The sequence below is a fragment of the Dendrobates tinctorius genome, unplaced genomic scaffold, assembly GCF_039654945.1.
Source record: "Dendrobates tinctorius isolate UK_male_01 unplaced genomic scaffold, ASM3965494v1 ptg000011l, whole genome shotgun sequence".
In the NCBI taxonomy this organism is placed as follows: domain Eukaryota; kingdom Metazoa; phylum Chordata; class Amphibia; order Anura; family Dendrobatidae; genus Dendrobates; species Dendrobates tinctorius.
The window spans coordinates 119,263,372-119,284,955 of record NW_027361679.1 but is presented as its reverse complement, the minus strand read 5'-3'; the positions used below and the strand labels follow the sequence as shown (position 1 = coordinate 119,284,955).

The window sequence follows — 21,584 nt, the reverse complement described above, 5'->3', positions numbered from 1 at the left end:
GCTTAGAATGGCCGTTGACGGACGCGTGCCATCTCTGACGTTCTTTTCAAGAAGGATAAACTCGAAAGGGCAAGCTTGGAAAAAAAACGTACAAAATGTCAACAGGACCAGGGATTCCCAGCCAGTCTCCCATGCCGGTACTGGCCCGGCCTCAAGCTGCTTAGTGGCTGCGATCTGACGAGGGCAGGCATATTCAGCTTAGAATGGCCGTTGACAGAAGCGTGCCATCTCTGACGTTTTTTTCAAGAAGGATAAACTCGGAAGGGCAAGCTTGGAAAAAAAACGTACAAAATGTCAACAGGACCAGGGATTCCCAGCCAGTCTCCCATGCCGGTACTGGCCCGGCCTCTGGCTGCTTAGCGGCTGCGATCTGATGAGGGCATGCATATTCAGCTTAGAAGGGCCATTGACGGAAGTGTGCCATCTCTGACGTTCTTTTCAAGAAGGATAAACTCGGAAGGGCAAGCTTGGAAATAAAACGTACAAAATGTCAACAGGACCAGGGATTCCCAGCCAGTCTCCCATGCTGGTACTGGCCCGGCCTCAAGCTGCTGCGATCTGACGAGGGCATGCATATTCAGCTTAGAATGGCCGTTGACGGAAGCGTGCCATCTCTGACGTTCTTTTCAAGAAGGATAAACTCGGAAGGGCAAGCTTGGAAAAAAACGTACAAAATGTCAACAGGACCAGGGATTCCCAGCCAGACTCCCATGCCGGCACTGGCCCGGCCTCAAGCTGCTTAGCAGCTGCGATCTGACGAGGGCATGCATATTCAGCTTAGAATGGCCGTTGACGGAAGCGTGCCATCTCTGACGTTTTTTTCAAGAAGGATAAACTCGGAAGGGCAAGCTTGGAAAAAAAACGTACAAAATGTCAACAGGACCAGGGATTCCCAGCCAGTCTCCCATGCCGGTACTGGCCCAGCCTCAAGCTGCTTAGCGGCTGCGATCTGACGAGGGCATGCATATTCAGCTTAGAATGGACGTTGATGGAAGCGTGCCATCTCTGACGTTTTTTTCAAGAAGGATAAACTCGGAAGGGCAAGCTTGGAAATAAAACGTACAAAATGTCAACAGGACCAGGGATTCCCAGCCAGTCTCCCATGCCGGTACTGGCCCGGCCTCAAGCTGCTGCGATCTGACGAGGGCATGCATATTCAGCTTAGAATGGCCGTTGACGGAAGCGTGCCATCTCTGACGTTCTTTTCAAGAAGGATAAACTCGGAAGGGCAAGCTTGGAAAAAAAACATTCAAAATGTCAACAGGACCAGGGATTCCCAGCCAGTCTCCCATGCCGGTACTGGCCCGGCCTCAAGCTGCTTAGCGGCTGCGATCTGACGAGGGAATGCATATTCAGCTTAGAATGGCCGTTGACAGAAGCGTGCCATCTCTGACGTTCTTTTCAAGAAGGATAAACTCGGAAGGGCAAGCTTGGAAATAAAACGTACAAAATGTCAACAGGACCAGGGATTCCCAGCCAGTCTCCCATGCCGGTACTGGCCCGGCCTCAAGCTGCTTAGCGGCTGCGATCTGACGAGGGCATGCATATTCAGCTTAGAATGGCCGTTGACGGAAGCGTGCCATCTCTGACGTTTTTTTCAAGAAGAATAAACTCGGAAGGGCAAGCTTGGAAAAAAACGTACCAAATGTCAACAGGACCAGGGATTCCCAGCCAGTCTCCCATGCCAGTACTGCCCCGGCCTCAAGCTGCTTAGCGGCTGCGATCTGACGAGGGCAGGCATATTCAGCTTAGAATGGCCGTTGACGGAAGCGTGCCATCTCTGACGTTTTTTTCAAGAAGGATAAACTCGGTAGGGCAAGCTTGGAAAAAAAACGTACAAAATGTCAACAGGACCAGGGATTCCCAGCCAGTCTTCCATGCCGGTACTGGCCCGGCCTCAGGCTGCTTAGCAGCTGCGATCTGACGAGGGCATGCATATTTAGCTTAGAATGGCCATTGACGGAAGTGTGCAATCTCTGACGTTCTTTTCAAGAAGGATAAACTCGGAAGGGCAAGCTTGGAAATAAAACGTACAAAATGTCAACAGGACCAGGGATTCCCAGCCAGTCTCCCATGCCGGTACTGGCCCGGCCTCAAGCTGCTGCGATCTGACAAGGGCATGCATATTCAGCTTAGAATGGCCATTGACGGAAGTGTGCCATCTCTGACGTTCTTTTCAAGAAGGATAAACTCGGAAGGGCAAGCTTGGAAAAAAAACGTACAAAATGTCAACAGGACCAGGGATTCCCAGCCAGTCTCCCATGCCGGTACTGGCCCGGCCTCAAGCTGCTTAGCGGCTGCAATCTGACGAGGGCATGCATATTCAGCTTAGAATGGCCGTTGACAGAAGCGTGCCATCTCTGACGTTTTTTTCAAGAAGGATAAACTCGGAAGGGCAAGCTTGGAAATAAAACATACAAAATGTTAACAGGACCAGGGATTCCCAGCCAGTCTCCCATGCCGGTACTGGCCCGGCCTCAAGCTGCTTAGCAGCTGCAATCTGACAAGGGCATGCATATTCAGCTTAGAATGGCCGTTGACAGGAGCGTGCCATCTCTGACGTTCTTTTCAAGAAGGATAAACTCGGAAGGGCAAGCTTGGAAATAAAACGTACAAAATGTCAACAGGACCAGGGATTCCCAGCCAGTCTCCCATGCCGGTACTGGCCCGGCCTCAAGCTGCTGCGATGTGACGAGGGCATGCATATTCAGCTTAGAATGGCCGTTGACGGAAGCGTGCCATCTCTGACGTTCTTTTCAAGAAGGATAAACTCGGAAGGGCAAGCTTGGAAAAAAAACGTACAAAATGTCAACAGGACCAGGGATTCCCAGCCAGTCTCCCATGCCGGTACTGGCCCGGCCTCAAGCTGCTTAGCGGCTGCGATCTGACGAGGGCATGCATATTCAGCTTAGAATGGCCGTTGACGGAAGCGTGCCATCTCTGACGTTCTTTTCAAGAAGGATAAACTCGGAAGGGCAAGCTTGGAAATAAAACGTACAAAATGTCAACAGGACCAGGGATTCCCAGCCAGTCTCCCATGCTGGTACTGGCCCGGCCTCAAGCTGCTTAGCGGCTGCGATCTGACGAGGGCATGCATATTCATCTTAGAATGGCCGTTGACGGAAGCGTGCCATCTCTGACGTTCTTTTCAAGAAGGATAAATTCGGAAGGGCAAGCTTGGAAAAAAAATGTACAAAATGTCAACAGGACCAGGGATTCCCAGCCAGTCTCCTATGCCGGTACTGGCCCGGCTTCAAGCTGCTTAGCGGCTGCGATGTGACGAGGGAATGCATATTCAGCTTAGAATGGCCGTTGACGGACGCGTGCCATCTCTGACGTTCTTTTCAAGAAGGATAAACTCGGAAGGGCAAGCTTGGAAAAAAAACATACAAAATGTCAACAGGACCAGGGATTCCCAGCCAGTCTCCCATGCCGGTACTGGCCCGGCCTCAAGCTGCTTAGCGGCTGCGATCTGACGAGGGCATGCATATTCAGCTTAGAATGGCCGTTGACGGAAGCGTGCCATCTCTGACGTTCTTTTCAAGAAGGATAAACTCGGAAGGGCAAGCTTGGAAATAAAACGTACAAAATGTCAACAGGACCAGGGATTCCCAGCCAGTCTCCCATGCCGGTACTGGCCCGGCCTCAAGCTGCTTAGCGGCTGCGATCTGACGAGGGCATGCATATTCAGCTTAGAATGGCCGTTGACAGAAGCGTGTCATCTCTGACGTTCTTTTCAAGAAGGATAAACTCGGAAGGGCAAGCTTGGAAAAAAAATGTACAAAATGTCAACAGGACCAGGGATTCCCAGCCAGTCTCCTATGCCGGTACTGGCCCGGCCTCAAGCTGCTTAGCGGCTGCGATGTGACGAGGGAATGCATATTCAGCTTAGAATGGCCGTTGACGGACGCGTGCCATCTCTGACGTTCTTTTCAAGAAGGATAAACTCGGAAGGGCAAGCTTGGAAAAAAAAACGTACAAAATGTCAACAGGACCAGGGATTCCCAGCCAGTCTCCCATGCCGGTACTGGCCCGGCCTCAAGCTGCTTAGTGGCTGCGATCTGACGAGGGCAGGCATATTCAGCTTAGAATGGCCGTTGACAGAAGCGTGCCATCTCTGACGTTTTTTTCAAGAAGGATAAACTCGGAAGGGCAAGCTTGGAAAAAAAACGTACAAAATGTCAACAGGACCAGGGATTCCCAGCCAGTCTCCCATGCCGGTACTGGCCCGGCCTCCGGCTGCTTAGCGGCTGCGATCTGATGAGGGCATGCATATTCAGCTTAGAAGGGCCATTGACGGAAGTGTGCCATCTCTGACGTTCTTTTCAAGAAGGATAAACTCGGAAGGGCAAGCTTGGAAATAAAACGTACAAAATGTCAACAGGACCAGGGATTCCCAGCCAGTCTCCCATGCCGGTACTGGCCCGGCCTCAAGCTGCTTAGCAGCTGCGATCTGACGAGGGCATGCATATTCAGCTTAGAATGGCCGTTGACGGAAGTGTGCCATCTCTGACGTTTTTTTCAAGAAGGATAAACTCGGAAGGGCAAGCTTGGAAATAAAACGTACAAAATGTTAACAGGACCAGGGATTCCCAGCCAGTCTCCCATGCCGGTACTGGCCCGGCCTCAGGCTGCTTAGCAGCTGCGATCTGACGAGGGCATGCATATTTAGCTTAGAATGGCCATTGACGGAAGTGTGCAATCTCTGACGTTCTTTTCAAGAAGGATAAACTCGGAAGGGCAAGCTTGGAAATAAAACGTACAAAATGTCAACAGGACCAGGGATTCCCAGCCAGTCTCCCATGCCGGTACTGGCCCGGCCTCAAGCTGCTTAGCGGCTGCGATCTGACGAGGGCATGCATATTCAGCTTAGAATGGCCGTTGACGGAAGCGTGCCATCTCTGACGTTCTTTTCAAGAAGGATAAACTCGGAAGGGCAAGCTTGGAAATAAAACGTACAAAATGTCAACAGGACCAGGGATTCCCAGCCAGTCTCCCATGCTGGTACTGGCCCAGCCTCAAGCTGCTTAGCGGCTGCGATCTGACGAGGGCATGCATATTCATCTTAGAATGGCCGTTGACGGAAGCGTGCCATCTCTGACGTTCTTTTCAAGAAGGATAAACTCGGAAGGGCAAGCTTGGAAAAAAAATGTACAAAATGTCAACAGGACAAGGGATTCCCAGCCAGTCTCCTATGCCGGTACTGGCCCGGCTTCAAGCTGCTTAGCGGCTGCGATGTGACGAGGGAATGCATATTCAGCTTAGAATGGCCGTTGACGGACGCGTGCCATCTCTGACGTTCTTTTCAAGAAGGATAAACTCGGAAGGGCAAGCTTGGAAAAAAAACGTACAAAATGTCAACAGGACAAGGGATTCCCAGCCAGTCTCCCATGCCGGTACTGGCCCGGCCTCAAGCTGCTTAGTGGCTGCAATCTGACGAGGGCAGGCATATTCAGCTTAGAATGGCCGTTGACAGAAGCGTGCCATCTCTGACGTTTTTTTCAAGAAGGATAAACTCGGAAGGGCAAGCTTGGAAAAAAAACGTACAAAATGTCAACAGGACCAGGGATTCCCAGCCAGTCTCCCATGCCGGTACTGGCCCGGCCTCTGGCTGCTTAGCGGCTGCGATCTGATGAGGGCATGCATATTCAGCTTAGAAGGGCCATTGACGGAAGTGTGCCATCTCTGACGTTCTTTTCAAGAAGGATAAACTCGGAAGGGCAAGCTTGGAAATAAAACGTACAAAATGTCAACAGGACCAGGGATTCCCAGCCAGTCTCCCATGCTGGTACTGGCCCGGCCTCAAGCTGCTGCGATCTGACGAGGGCATGCATATTCAGCTTAGAATGGCCGTTGACGGAAGCGTGCCATCTCTGACGTTCTTTTCAAGAAGGATAAACTCGGAAGGGCAAGCTTGGAAAAAAAACGTACAAAATGTCAACAGGACCAGGGATTCCCAGCCAGACTCCCATGCCGGCACTGGCCCGGCCTCAAGCTGCTTAGCAGCTGCGATCTGACGAGGGCATGCATATTCAGCTTAGAATGGCCGTTGACGGAAGCGTGCCATCTCTGACGTTTTTTTCAAGAAGGATAAACTCGGAAGGGCAAGCTTGGAAAAAAAACGTACAAAATGTCAACAGGACCAGGGATTCCCAGCCAGTCTCCCATGCCGGTACTGGCCCAGCCTCAAGCTGCTTAGCGGCTGCGATCTGACGAGGGCATGCATATTCAGCTTAGAATGGCCGTTGACGGAAGCGTGCCATCTCTGACGTTTTTTTCAAGAAGGATAAACTCGGAAGGGCAAGCTTGGAAATAAAACGTACAAAATGTCAACAGGACCAGGGATTCCCAGCCAGTCTCCCATGCCGGTACTGGCCCGGCCTCAAGCTGCTGCGATCTGACGAGGGCATGCATATTCAGCTTAGAATGGCCGTTGACGGAAGCGTGCCATCTCTGACGTTCTTTTCAAGAAGGATAAACTCGGAAGGGCAAGCTTGGAAAAAAAACATTCAAAATGTCAACAGGACCAGGGATTCCCAGCCAGTCTCCCATGCCGGTACTGGCCCGGCCTCAAGCTGCTTAGCGGCTGCGATCTGACGAGGGAATGCATATTCAGCTTAGAATGGCCGTTGACAGAAGCGTGCCATCTCTGACGTTCTTTTCAAGAAGGATAAACTCGGTAGGGCAAGCTTGGAAAAAAAACGTACAAAATGTCAACAGGACCAGGGATTCCCAGCCAGTCTCCTATGCCGGTACTGGCCCGGCCTCAAGCTGCTTAGCGGCTGCGATGTGACGAGGGAATGCATATTCAGCTTAGAATGGCCGTTGACGGACGCGTGCCATCTCTGACGTTCTTTTCAAGAAGGATAAACTCGGAAGGGCAAGCTTGGAAATAAAACGTACAAAATGTCAACAGGACCAGGGATTCCCAGCCAGTCTCCCATGCCGGTACTGGCCCAGCCTCAAGCTGCTTAGTGGCTGCGATCTGACGAGGGAAGGCATATTCAGCTTAGAATGGCCGTTGACAGAAGCGTGCCATCTCTGACGTTTTTTTCAAGAAGGATAAACTCGGAAGGGCAAGCTTGGAAAAAAAACGTACAAAATGTCAACAGGACCAGGGATTCCCAGCCAGTCTCCCATGCCGGTACTGGCCCGGCCTCCGGCTGCTTAGCAGCTGCGATCTGACGAGGGCATGCATATTCAGCTTAGAATGGCCGTTGACGGAAGCGTGCCATCTCTGACGTTTTTTTCAAGAAGAATAAACTCGGAAGGGCAAGCTTGGAAAAAAACGTACAAAATGTCAACAGGACCAGGGATTCCCAGCCAGTCTCCCATGCCAGTACTGCCCCGGCCTCAAGCTGCTTAGCGGCTGCGATCTGACGAGGGCAGGCATATTCAGCTTAGAATGGCCGTTGACAGAAGCGTGCCATCTCTGACGTTTTTTTCAAGAAGGATAAACTCGGTAGGGCAAGCTTGGAAAAAAAACGTACAAAATGTCAACAGGACCAGGGATTCCCAGCCAGTCTCCTATGTCGGTACTGGCCCGGCCTCAAGCTGCTTAGCGGCTGCGATGTGACGAGGGAATGCATATTCAGCTTAGAATGGCCGTTGACGGACGCGTGCCATCTCTGACGTTCTTTTCAAGAAGGATAAACTCGGAAGGGCAAGCTTGGAAATAAAACGTACAAAATGTCAACAGGACCAGGGATTCCCAGCCAGTCTCCCATGCCGGTACTGGCCCGGCCTCAAGCTGCTTAGTGGCTGCGATCTGACGAGGGCAGGCATATTCAGCTTAGAATGGCCATTGACAGAAGCGTGCCATCTCTGACGTTTTTTTCAAGAAGGATAAACTCGGAAGGGCAAGCTTGGAAAAAAAACGTACAAAATGTCAACAGGACCAGGGATTCCCAGCCAGTCTCCTATGCCGGTACTGGCCCGGCCTCCGGCTGCTTAGCAGCTGCGATCTGATGAGGGCATGCATATTCAGCTTAGAAGGGCCATTGACGGAAGTGTGCCATCTCTGACGTTCTTTTCAAGAAGGATAAACTCGGAAGGGCAAGCTTGGAAATAAAACGTACAAAATGTCAACAGGACCAGGGATTCCCAGCCAGTCTCCCATGCCGGTACTGGCCCGGCCTCAAGCTGCTTAGCAGCTGCGATCTGACGAGGGCATGCATATTCAGCTTAGAATGGCCGTTGACGGAAGTGTGCCATCTCTGACGTTTTTTTCAAGAAGGATAAACTCGGAAGGGCAAGCTTGGAAATAAAACGTATAAAATGTTAACAGGACCAGGGATTCCCAGCCAGTCTCCCATGCCGGTACTGGCCCGGCCTCAGGCTGCTTAGCAGCTGCGATCTGACGAGGGCATGCATATTTAGCTTAGAATGGCCATTGACGGAAGTGTGCAATCTCTGACGTTCTTTTCAAGAAGGATAAACTCGGAAGGGCAAGCTTGGAAATAAAACGTACAAAATGTCAACAGGACCAGGGATTCCCAGCCAGTCTCCCATGCCGGTACTGGCCCGGCCTCAAGCTGCTGCGATCTGACAAGGGCATGCATATTCAGCTTAGAATGGCCATTGACGGAAGTGTGCCATCTCTGACGTTCTTTTCAAGAAGGATAAACTCGGAAGGGCAAGCTTGGAAAAAAAACGTACAAAATGTCAACACGACCAGGGATTCCCAGCCAGTCTCCCATGCCAGTACTGGCCCAGCCTCAAGCTGCTTAGCGGCTGCGATCTGACAAGGGCATGCATATTCAGCTTAGAATGGCCATTGACGGAAGTGTGCCATCTCTGACGTTCTTTTCAAGAAGGATAAACTCGGAAGGGCAAGCTTGGAAATAAAACGTACAAAATGTCAACAGGCCCAGGGATTCCCAGCCAGTCTCCCATGCCGGTACTGGCCCGGCCTCAAGCTGCTTATCGGCTGCAATCTGACGAGGGCATGCATATTCAGCTTAGAATGGCCGTTGACAGAAGCGTGCCATCTCTGACGTTTTTTTCAAGAAGGATAAACTCGGAAGGGCAAGCTTGGAAATAAAACATACAAAATGTTAACAGGACCAGGGATTCCCAGCCAGTCTCCCATGCCGGTACTGGCCCGGCCTCAAGCTGCTTAGCAGCTGCAATCTGACAAGGGAATGCATATTCAGCATAGAATGGCCGTTGACAGAAGCGTGCCATCTCTGACGTTCTTTTCAAGAAGGATAAACTCGGAAGGGCAAGCTTGGAAATAAAACGTACAAAATGTCAACAGGACCAGGGATTCCCAGCCAGTCTCCCATGCCGGTACTGGCCCGGCCTCAAGCTGCTGCGATGTGACGAGGGCATGCATATTCAGCTTAGAATGGCCATTGACGGAAGCGTGCCATCTCTGACGTTCTTTTCAAGAAGGATAAACTCGGAAGGGCAAGCTTGGAAAAAAAACATACAAAATGTCAACAGGACCAGGGATTCCCAGCCAGTCTCCCATGCCGGTACTGGCCCGGCCTCAAGCTGCTTAGCGGCTGCGATCTGACGAGGGCATGCATATTCAGCTTAGAATGGCCGTTGACGGAAGCGTGCCATCTCTGACGTTCTTTTCAAGAAGGATAAACTCGGAAGGGCAAGCTTGGAAATAAAACGTACAAAATGTCAACAGGACCAGGGATTCCCAGCCAGTCTCCCATGCTGGTACTGGCCCGGCCTCAAGCTGCTTAGCGGCTGCGATCTGACGAGGGCATGCATATTCAGCTTAGAATGGCCGTTGACGGAAGCGTGCCATCTCTGACGTTCTTTTCAAGAAGGATAAACTCGGAAGGGCAAGCTTGGAAAAAAAACGTACAAAATGTCAACAGGACCAGGGATTCCCAGCCAGTCTCCTATGCCGGTACTGGCCCGGCCTCAAGCTGCTTAGCGGCTGCGATGTGACGAGGGAATGCATATTCAGCTTAGAATGGCCGTTGACGGACGCGTGCCATCTCTGACGTTCTTTTCAAGAAGGATAAACTCGGAAGGGCAAGCTTGGAAAAAAAACGTACAAAATGTCAACAGGACCAGGGATTCCCAGCCAGTCTCCCATGCCGGTACTGGCCCGGCCTCAAGCTGCTTAGTGGCTGCGATCTGACGAGGGCAGGCATATTCAGCTTAGAATGGCCGTTGACAGAAGCGTGCCATCTCTGACGTTTTTTTCAAGAAGGATAAACTCGGAAGGGCAAGCTTGGAAAAAAACGTACAAAATGTCAACAGGACCAGGGATTCCCAGCCAGTCTCCCATGCCGGTACTGGCCCGGCCTCCGGCTGCTTAGCAGCTGCGATCTGATGAGGGCATGCATATTCAGCTTAGAAGGGCCATTGACGGAAGTGTGCCATCTCTGACGTTCTTTTCAAGAAGGATAAACTCGGAAGGGCAAGCTTGGAAATAAAACGTACAAAATGTCAACAGGACCAGGGATTCCCAGCCAGTCTCCCATGCCGGTACTGGCCCGGCCTCAAGCTGCTTAGCAGCTGCGATCTGACGAGGGCATGCATATTCAGCTTAGAATGGCCGTTGACGGAAGTGTGCCATCTCTGACGTTTTTTTCAAGAAGGATAAACTCGGAAGGGCAAGCTTGGAAATAAAACGTACAAAATGTTAACAGGACCAGGGATTCCCAGCCAGTCTCCCATGCCGGTACTGGCCCGGCCTCAGGCTGCTTAGCAGCTGCGATCTGACGAGGGCATGCATATTTAGCTTAGAATGGCCATTGACGGAAGTGTGCAATCTCTGACGTTCTTTTCAAGAAGGATAAACTCGGAAGGGCAAGCTTGGAAATAAAACGTACAAAATGTCAACAGGACCAGGGATTCCCAGCCAGTCTCCCATGCCGGTACTGGCCCGGCCTCAAGCTGCTTAGCGGCTGCGATCTGACGAGGGCATGCATATTCAGCTTAGAATGGCCGTTGACGGAAGCGTGCCATCTCTGACGTTCTTTTCAAGAAGGATAAACTCGGAAGGGCAAGCTTGGAAATAAAACGTACAAAATGTCAACAGGACCAGGGATTCCCAGCCAGTCTCCCATGCTGGTACTGGCCCAGCCTCAAGCTGCTTAGCGGCTGCGATCTGACGAGGGCATGCATATTCATCTTAGAATGGCCGTTGACGGAAGCGTGCCATCTCTGACGTTCTTTTCAAGAAGGATAAACTCGGAAGGGCAAGCTTGGAAAAAAAATGTACAAAATGTCAACAGGACAAGGGATTCCCAGCCAGTCTCCTATGCCGGTACTGGCCCGGCTTCAAGCTGCTTAGCGGCTGCGATGTGACGAGGGAATGCATATTCAGCTTAGAATGGCCGTTGACGGACGCGTGCCATCTCTGACGTTCTTTTCAAGAAGGATAAACTCGGAAGGGCAAGCTTGGAAAAAAAACGTACAAAATGTCAACAGGACCAGGGATTCCCAGCCAGTCTCCCATGCCGGTACTGGCCCGGCCTCAAGCTGCTTAGTGGCTGCAATCTGACGAGGGCAGGCATATTCAGCTTAGAATGGCCGTTGACAGAAGCGTGCCATCTCTGACGTTTTTTTCAAGAAGGATAAACTCGGAAGGGCAAGCTTGGAAAAAAAACGTACAAAATGTCAACAGGACCAGGGATTCCCAGCCAGTCTCCCATGCCGGTACTGGCCCGGCCTCTGGCTGCTTAGCGGCTGCGATCTGATGAGGGCATGCATATTCAGCTTAGAAGGGCCATTGACGGAAGTGTGCCATCTCTGACGTTCTTTTCAAGAAGGATAAACTCGGAAGGGCAAGCTTGGAAATAAAACGTACAAAATGTCAACAGGACCAGGGATTCCCAGCCAGTCTCCCATGCTGGTACTGGCCCGGCCTCAAGCTGCTGCGATCTGACGAGGGCATGCATATTCAGCTTAGAATGGCCGTTGACGGAAGCGTGCCATCTCTGACGTTCTTTTCAAGAAGGATAAACTCGGAAGGGCAAGCTTGGAAAAAAAACGTACAAAATGTCAACAGGACCAGGGATTCCCAGCCAGACTCCCATGCCGGCACTGGCCCGGCCTCAAGCTGCTTAGCAGCTGCGATCTGACGAGGGCATGCATATTCAGCTTAGAATGGCCGTTGACGGAAGCGTGCCATCTCTGACGTTTTTTTCAAGAAGGATAAACTCGGAAGGGCAAGCTTGGAAAAAAAACGTACAAAATGTCAACAGGACCAGGGATTCCCAGCCAGTCTCCCATGCCGGTACTGGCCCAGCCTCAAGCTGCTTAGCGGCTGCGATCTGACGAGGGCATGCATATTCAGCTTAGAATGGCCGTTGACGGAAGCGTGCCATCTCTGACGTTTTTTTCAAGAAGGATAAACTCGGAAGGGCAAGCTTGGAAATAAAACGTACAAAATGTCAACAGGACCAGGGATTCCCAGCCAGTCTCCCATGCCGGTACTGGCCCGGCCTCAAGCTGCTGCGATCTGACGAGGGCATGCATATTCAGCTTAGAATGGCCGTTGACGGAAGCGTGCCATCTCTGACGTTCTTTTCAAGAAGGATAAACTCGGAAGGGCAAGCTTGGAAAAAAAACATTCAAAATGTCAACAGGACCAGGGATTCCCAGCCAGTCTCCCATGCCGGTACTGGCCCGGCCTCAAGCTGCTTAGCGGCTGCGATCTGACGAGGGAATGCATATTCAGCTTAGAATGGCCGTTGACAGAAGCGTGCCATCTCTGACGTTCTTTTCAAGAAGGATAAACTCGGTAGGGCAAGCTTGGAAAAAAAACGTACAAAATGTCAACAGGACCAGGGATTCCCAGCCAGTCTCCTATGCCGGTACTGGCCCGGCCTCAAGCTGCTTAGCGGCTGCGATGTGACGAGGGAATGCATATTCAGCTTAGAATGGCCGTTGACGGACGCGTGCCATCTCTGACGTTCTTTTCAAGAAGGATAAACTCGGAAGGGCAAGCTTGGAAATAAAACGTACAAAATGTCAACAGGACCAGGGATTCCCAGCCAGTCTCCCATGCCGGTACTGGCCCAGCCTCAAGCTGCTTAGTGGCTGCGATCTGACGAGGGCAGGCATATTCAGCTTAGAATGGCCGTTGACAGAAGCGTGCCATCTCTGACGTTTTTTTCAAGAAGGATAAACTCGGAAGGGCAAGCTTGGAAAAAAAACGTACAAAATGTCAACAGGACCAGGGATTCCCAGCCAGTCTCCCATGCCGGTACTGGCCCGGCCTCCGGCTGCTTAGCAGCTGCGATCTGACGAGGGCATGCATATTCAGCTTAGAATGGCCGTTGACGGAAGCGTGCCATCTCTGACGTTTTTTTCAAGAAGAATAAACTCGGAAGGGCAAGCTTGGAAAAAAACGTACAAAATGTCAACAGGACCAGGGATTCCCAGCCAGTCTCCCATGCCAGTACTGCCCCGGCCTCAAGCTGCTTAGCGGCTGCGATCTGACGAGGGCAGGCATATTCAGCTTAGAATGGCCGTTGACGGAAGCGTGCCATCTCTGACGTTTTTTTCAAGAAGGATAAACTCGGTAGGGCAAGCTTGGAAAAAAAACGTACAAAATGTCAACAGGACCAGGGATTCCCAGCCAGTCTCCTATGTCGGTACTGGCCCGGCCTCAAGCTGCTTAGCGGCTGCGATGTGACGAGGGAATGCATATTCAGCTTAGAATGGCCGTTGACGGACGCGTGCCATCTCTGACGTTCTTTTCAAGAAGGATAAACTCGGAAGGGCAAGCTTGGAAATAAAACGTACAAAATGTCAACAGGACCAGGGATTCCCAGCCAGTCTCCCATGCCGGTACTGGCCCGGCCTCAAGCTGCTTAGTGGCTGCGATCTGACGAGGGCAGGCATATTCAGCTTAGAATGGCCATTGACAGAAGCGTGCCATCTCTGACGTTTTTTTCAAGAAGGATAAACTCGGAAGGGCAAGCTTGGAAAAAAAACGTACAAAATGTCAACAGGACCTGGGATTCCCAGCCAGTCTCCTATGCCGGTACTGGCCCGGCCTCCGGCTGCTTAGCAGCTGCGATCTGATGAGGGCATGCATATTCAGCTTAGAAGGGCCATTGACGGAAGTGTGCCATCTCTGACGTTCTTTTCAAGAAGGATAAACTCGGAAGGGCAAGCTTGGAAATAAAACGTACAAAATGTCAACAGGACCAGGGATTCCCAGCCAGTCTCCCATGCCGGTACTGGCCCGGCCTCAAGCTGCTTAGCAGCTGCGATCTGACGAGGGCATGCATATTCAGCTTAGAATGGCCGTTGACGGAAGTGTGCCATCTCTGACGTTTTTTTCAAGAAGGATAAACTCGGAAGGGCAAGCTTGGAAATAAAACGTATAAAATGTTAACAGGACCAGGGATTCCCAGCCAGTCTCCCATGCCGGTACTGGCCCGGCCTCAGGCTGCTTAGCAGCTGCGATCTGACGAGGGCATGCATATTTAGCTTAGAATGGCCATTGACGGAAGTGTGCAATCTCTGACGTTCTTTTCAAGAAGGATAAACTCGGAAGGGCAAGCTTGGAAATAAAACGTACAAAATGTCAACAGGACCAGGGATTCCCAGCCAGTCTCCCATGCCGGTACTGGCCCGGCCTCAAGCTGCTGCGATCTGACAAGGGCATGCATATTCAGCTTAGAATGGCCATTGACGGAAGTGTGCCATCTCTGACGTTCTTTTCAAGAAGGATAAACTCGGAAGGGCAAGCTTGGAAAAAAAACGTACAAAATGTCAACACGACCAGGGATTCCCAGCCAGTCTCCCATGCCAGTACTGGCCCAGCCTCAAGCTGCTTAGCGGCTGCGATCTGACAAGGGCATGCATATTCAGCTTAGAATGGCCATTGACGGAAGTGTGCCATCTCTGACGTTCTTTTCAAGAAGGATAAACTCGGAAGGGCAAGCTTGGAAATAAAACGTACAAAATGTCAACAGGCCCAGGGATTCCCAGCCAGTCTCCCATGCCGGTACTGGCCCGGCCTCAAGCTGCTTATCGGCTGCAATCTGACGAGGGCATGCATATTCAGCTTAGAATGGCCGTTGACAGAAGCGTGCCATCTCTGACGTTTTTTTCAAGAAGGATAAACTCGGAAGGGCAAGCTTGGAAATAAAACATACAAAATGTTAACAGGACCAGGGATTCCCAGCCAGTCTCCCATGCCGGTACTGGCCCGGCCTCAAGCTGCTTAGCAGCTGCAATCTGACAAGGGAATGCATATTCAGCATAGAATGGCCATTGACAGAAGCGTGCCATCTCTGACGTTCTTTTCAAGAAGGATAAACTCGGAAGGGCAAGCTTGGAAATAAAACGTACAAAATGTCAACAGGACCAGGGATTCCCAGCCAGTCTCCCATGCCGGTACTGGCCCGGCCTCAAGCTGCTGCGATGTGACGAGGGCATGCATATTCAGCTTAGAATGGCCATTGACGGAAGCGTGCCATCTCTGACGTTCTTTTCAAGAAGGATAAACTCGGAAGGGCAAGCTTGGAAAAAAAACATACAAAATGTCAACAGGACCAGGGATTCCCAGCCAGTCTCCCATGCCGGTACTGGCCCGGCCTCAAGCTGCTTAGCGGCTGCGATCTGACGAGGGCATGCATATTCAGCTTAGAATGGCCGTTGACGGAAGCGTGCCATCTCTGACGTTCTTTTCAAGAAGGATAAACTCGGAAGGGCAAGCTTGGAAATAAAACGTACAAAATGTCAACAGGACCAGGGATTCCCAGCCAGTCTCCCATGCTGGTACTGGCCCGGCCTCAAGCTGCTTAGCGGCTGCGATCTGACGAGGGCATGCATATTCAGCTTAGAATGGCCGTTGACGGAAGCGTGCCATCTCTGACGTTCTTTTCAAGAAGGATAAACTCGGAAGGGCAAGCTTGGAAAAAAAACGTACAAAATGTCAACAGGACCAGGGATTCCCAGCCAGTCTCCTATGCCGGTACTGGCCCGGCCTCAAGCTGCTTAGCGGCTGCGATGTGACGAGGGAATGCATATTCAGCTTAGAATGGCCGTTGACGGACGCGTGCCATCTCTGACGTTCTTTTCAAGAAGGATAAACTCGGAAGGGCAAGCTTGGAAAAAAAACGTACAAAATGTCAACAGGACCAGGGATTCCCAGCCAGTCTCCCATGCCGGTACTGGCCCGGCCTCAAGCTGCTTAGTGGCTGCGATCTGACGAGGGCAGGCATATTCAGCTTAGAATGGCCGTTGACAGAAGCGTGCCATCTCTGACGTTTTTTTCAAGAAGGATAAACTCGGAAGGGCAAGCTTGGAAAAAAACGTACAAAATGTCAACAGGACCAGGGATTCCCAGCCAGTCTCCCATGCCGGTACTGGCCCGGCCTCCGGCTGCTTAGCAGCTGCGATCTGATGAGGGCATGCATATTCAGCTTAGAAGGGCCATTGACGGAAGTGTGCCATCTCTGACGTTCTTTTCAAGAAGGATAAACTCGGAAGGGCAAGCTTGGAAATAAAACGTACAAAATGTCAACAGGACCAGGGATTCCCAGCCAGTCTCCCATGCCGGTACTGGCCCGGCCTCAAGCTGCTTAGCAGCTGCGATCTGACGAGGGCATGCATATTCAGCTTAGAATGGCCGTTGACGGAAGTGTGCCATCTCTGACGTTTTTTTCAAGAAGGATAAACTCGGAAGGGCAAGCTTGGAAATAAAACGTACAAAATGTTAACAGGACCAGGGATTCCCAGCCAGTCTCCCATGCCGGTACTGGCCCGGCCTCAGGCTGCTTAGCAGCTGCGCTCTGACGAGGGCATGCATATTTAGCTTAGAATGGCCATTGACGGAAGTGTGCAATCTCTGACGTTCTTTTCAAGAAGGATAAACTCGGAAGGGCAAGCTTGGAAATAAAACGTACAAAATGTCAACAGGACCAGGGATTCCCAGCCAGTCTCCCATGCCGGTACTGGCCCGGCCTCAAGCTGCTGCGATCTGACAAGGGCATGCATATTCAGCTTAGAATGGCCATTGACGGAAGTGTGCCATCTCTGACGTTCTTTTCAAGAAGGATAAACTCGGAAGGGCAAGCTTGGAAAAAAAACGTACAAAATGTCAACACGACCAGGGATTCCCAGCCAGTCTCCCATGCCGGTACTGGCCCGGCCTCAAGCTGCTTAGCGGCTGCGATCTGACGAGGGCATGCATATTCAGCTTAGAATGGCCGTTGACGGAAGTGTGCCATCTCTGACGTTCTTTTCAAGAAGGATAAACTCGGAAGGGCAAGCTTGGAAAAAAAACGTACAAAATGTCAACAGGACCAGGGATTCCCAGCCAGTCTCCCATGCCGGTACTGGCCCGGCCTCAAGCTGCTTAGCAGCTGCGATCTGACGAGGGCATGCATATTCAGCTTAGAATGGCCGTTGACGGAAGCGTGCCATCTCTGACGTTTTTTTCAAGAAGGATAAACTCGGAAGGGCAAGCTTGGAAAAAAAACGTACAAAATGTCAACAGGACCAGGGATTCCCAGCCAGTCTCCCATGCCGGTACTGGCCCGGCCTCAAGCTGCTTAGCGGCTGCGATCTGACGAGGGCATGCATATTCAGCTTAGAATGGCCGTTGACGGAAGCGTGCCATCTCTGACGTTCTTTTCAAGAAGGATAAACTCGGAAGGGCAAGCTTGGAAATAAAACGTACAAAATATCAACAGGACCAGGGATTCCCAGCCAGTCTCCCATGCTGGTACTGGCCCGGCCTCAAGCTGCTTAGCGGCTGCGATCTGACGAGGGCATGCATATTCATCTTAGAATGGCCGTTGACGGAAGCGTGCCATCTCTGACGTTCTTTTCAAGAAGGATAAACTCGGAAGGGCAAGCTTGGAAAAAAAATGTACAAAATGTCAACAGGACCAGGGATACCCAGCCAGTCTCCTATGCCGGTACTGGCCCGGCTTCAAGCTGCTTAGCGGCTGCGATGTGACGAGGGAATGCATATTCAGCTTAGAATGGCCGTTGACGGACGCGTGCCATCTCTGACGTTCTTTTCAAGAAGGATAAACTCGGAAGGGCAAGCTTGGAAAAAAAACGTACAAAATGTCAACAGGACCAGGGATTCCCAGCCAGTCTCCCATGTCGGTACCGGCCCGGCCTCAAGCTGCTTAGTGGCTGCGATCTGACGAGGGCAGGCATATTCAGCTTAGAATGGCCGTTGACAGAAGCGTGCCATCTCTGACGTTTTTTTCAAGAAGGATAAACTCGGAAGGGCAAGCTTGGAAAAAAAACGTACAAAATGTCAACAGGACCAGGGATTCCCAGCCAGTCTCCCATGCCGGTACTGGCCCGGCCTCCGGCTGCTTAGCGGCTGCGATCTGATGAGGGCATGCATATTCAGCTTAGAAGGGCCATTGACGGAAGTTTGCCATCTCTGACGTTCTTTTCAAGAAGGATAAACTCGGAAGGGCAAGCTTGGAAATAAAACGTACAAAATGTCAACAGGACCAGGGATTCCCAGCCAGTCTCCCATGCTGGTACTGGCCCGGCCTCAAGCTGCTGCGATCTGACGAGGGCATGCATATTCAGCTTAGAATGGCCGTTGACGGAAGCGTGCCATCTCTGACGTTCTTTTCAAGAAGGATAAACTCGGAAGGGCAAGCTTGGAAAAAAAACGTACAAAATGTCAACAGGACCAGGGATTCCCAGCCAGTCTCCCATGCCGGCACTGGCCCGGCCTCAAGCTGCTTAGCAGCTGCGATCTGACGAGGGCATGCATATTCAGCTTAGAATGGCCGTTGACGGAAGTGTGCCATCTCTGACGTTTTTTTCAAGAAGGATAAACTCGGAAGGGCAAGCTTGGAAAAAAAACGTACAAAATGTCAACAGGACCAGGGATTCCCAGCCAGTCTCCCATGCCGGTACTGGCCCAGCCTCAAGCTGCTTAGCGGCTGCGATCTGACGAGGGCATGCATATTCAGCTTAGAATGGCCGTTGACGGAAGCGTGCCATCTCTGACGTTTTTTTCAAGAAGGATAAACTCGGAAGGGCAAGCTTGGAAATAAAACGTACAAAATGTCAACAGGACCAGGGATTCCCAGCCAGTCTCCCATGCCGGTACTGGCCCGGCCTCAAGCTGCTGCGATCTGACGAGGGCATGCATATTCAGCTTAGAATGGCCGTTGACGGAAGCGTGCTATCTCTGACGTTCTTTTCAAGAAGGATAAACTCGGAAGGGCAAGCTTGGAAAAAAAACATTCAAAATGTCAACAGGACCAGGGATTCCCAGCCAGTCTCCCATGCCGGTACTAGCCCGGCCTCAAGCTGCTTAGCGGCTGCGATCTGACGAGGGAATGCATATTCAGCTTAGAATGGCCGTTGACAGAAGCGTGCCATCTCTGACGTTCTTTTCAAGAAGGATAAACTCGGAAGGGCAAGCTTGGAAATAAAACGTACAAAATGTCAACAGGACCAGGGATTCCCAGCCAGTCTCCCATGCCGGTACTGGCCCGACCTCAAGCTGCTTAGCGGCTGCGATCTGACGAGGGCATGCATATTCAGCTTAGAATGGCCGTTGACGGAAGCGTGCCATCTCTGACGTTTTTTTCAAGAAGAATAAACTCGGAAGGGCAAGCTTGGAAAAAAACGTACAAAATGTCAACAGGACCAGGGATTCCCAGCCAGTCTCCCATGCCAGTACTGGCCCGGCCTCAAGCTGCTTAACGGCTGCGATCTGACGAGGGTAGGCATATTCAGCTTAGAATGGCCGTTGACGGAAGCGTGCCATCTCTGACGTTTTTTTCAAGAAGGATAAACTCGGAAGGGCAAGCTTGGAAAAAAAACGTACAAAATGTCAACAGGACCAGGGATTCCCAGCCAGTCTTCCATGCCGGTACTGGCCCGGCCTCAGGCTGCTTAGCAGCTGCGATCTGACGAGGGCATGCATATTTAGCTTAGAATGGCCATTGACGGAAGTGTGCAATCTCTGACGTTCTTTTCAAGAAGGATAAACTCGGAAGGGCAAGCTTGGAAATAAAACGTACAAAATGTCAACAGGACCAGGGATTCCCAGCCAGTCTCCCATGCCGGTACTGGCCCGGCCTCAAGCTGCTGCGATCTGACAAGGGCATGCATATTCAGCTTAGAATGGCCATTGACGGAAGTGTGCCATCTCTGACGTTCTTTTCAAGAAGGATAAACTCGGAAGGGCAAGCTTGGAAAAAAAACGTACAAAATGTCAACACGACCAGGGATTCCCAGCCAGTCTCCCATGCCAGTACTGGCCCAGCCTCAAGCTGCTTAGCGGCTGCAATCTGACAAGGGCATGCATATTCAGCTTAGAATGGCCATTGACGGAAGTGTGCCATCTCTGACGTTCTTTTCAAGAAGGATAAACTCGGAAGGGCAAGCTTGGAAATAAAACGTACAAAATGTCAACAGGACCAGGGATTCCCAGCCAGTCTCCCATGCCGGTACTGGCCCGGCCTCAAGCTGCTTAGCGGCTGCAATCTGACGAGGGCATGCATATTCAGCTTAGAATGGCCGTTGACAGAAGCGTGCCATCTCTGACGTTTTTTTCAAGAAGGATAAACTCGGAAGGGCAAGCTTGGAAATAAAACATACAAAATGTTAACAGGACCAGGGATTCCCAGCCAGTCTCCCATGCCGGTACTGGCCCGGCCTCAAGCTGCTTAGCAGCTGCAATCTGACAAGGGCATGCATATTCAGCTTAGAATGGCCGTTGACAGGAGCGTGCCATCTCTGACGTTCTTTTCAAGAAGGATAAACTCGGAAGGGCAAGCTTGGAAATAAAACGTACAAAATGTCAACAGGACCAGGGATTCCCAGCCAGTCTCCCATGCCGGTACTGGCCCGGCCTCAAGCTGCTGCGATGTGACGAGGGCATGCATATTCAGCTTAGAATGGCCGTTGACGGAAGCGTGCCATCTCTGACGTTCTTTTCAAGAAGGATAAACTCGGAAGGGCAAGCTTGGAAAAAAAACATACAAAATGTCAACAGGACCAGGGATTCCCAGCCAGTCTCCCATGCCGGTACTGGCCCGGCCTCAGGCTGCTTAGCAGCTGCGATCTGACGAGGGCATGCATATTTAGCTTAGAATGGCCATTGACGGAAGTGTGCAATCTCTGACGTTCTTTTCAAGAAGGATAAACTCGGAAGGGCAAGCTTGGAAATAAAACGTACAAAATGTCAACAGGACCAGGGATTCCCAGCCAGTCTCCCATGCCGGTACTGGCCCGGCCTCAAGCTGCTGCAATCTGACAAGGGCATGCATATTCAGCTTAGAATGGCCATTGACGGAAGTGTGCCAGCTCTAACGTTCTTTTCAAGAAGGATAAACTCGGAAGGGCAAGCTTGGAAAAAAAACGTACAAAATGTCAACACGACCAGGGATTCCCAGCCAGTCTCCCATGCCAGTACTGGCCCAGCCTCAAGCTGCTTAGCGGCTGCGATCTGACAAGGGCATGCATATTCAGCTTAGAATGGCCATTGACGGAAGTGTGCCATCTCTGACGTTCTTTTCAAGAAGGATAAACTCGGAAGGGCAAGCTTGGAAAAAAAACGTACAAAATGTCAACAGGACCAGGGATTCCCAGCCAGTCTCCCATGCCGGTACTGGCCCGGCCTCAAGCTGCATAGCAGCTGCGAT

General features: G+C 51.3%; 3 pseudogenes; all 3 read right to left on the bottom strand.

The window, feature by feature from the left end:
* Nucleotides 1-96: 96 nt before the first annotated feature.
* LOC141057225 (5S ribosomal RNA) lies at nt 97-215 on the bottom strand (annotated as a pseudogene).
* Nucleotides 216-1,451: 1,236 nt separating this feature from the next.
* Nucleotides 1,452-1,570, bottom strand: LOC141053168 (5S ribosomal RNA; annotated as a pseudogene).
* Nucleotides 1,571-1,646: 76 nt separating this feature from the next.
* LOC141058559 (5S ribosomal RNA) lies at nt 1,647-1,765 on the bottom strand (annotated as a pseudogene).
* Between the last annotated feature and the right edge of the window lie 19,819 nt (nt 1,766-21,584).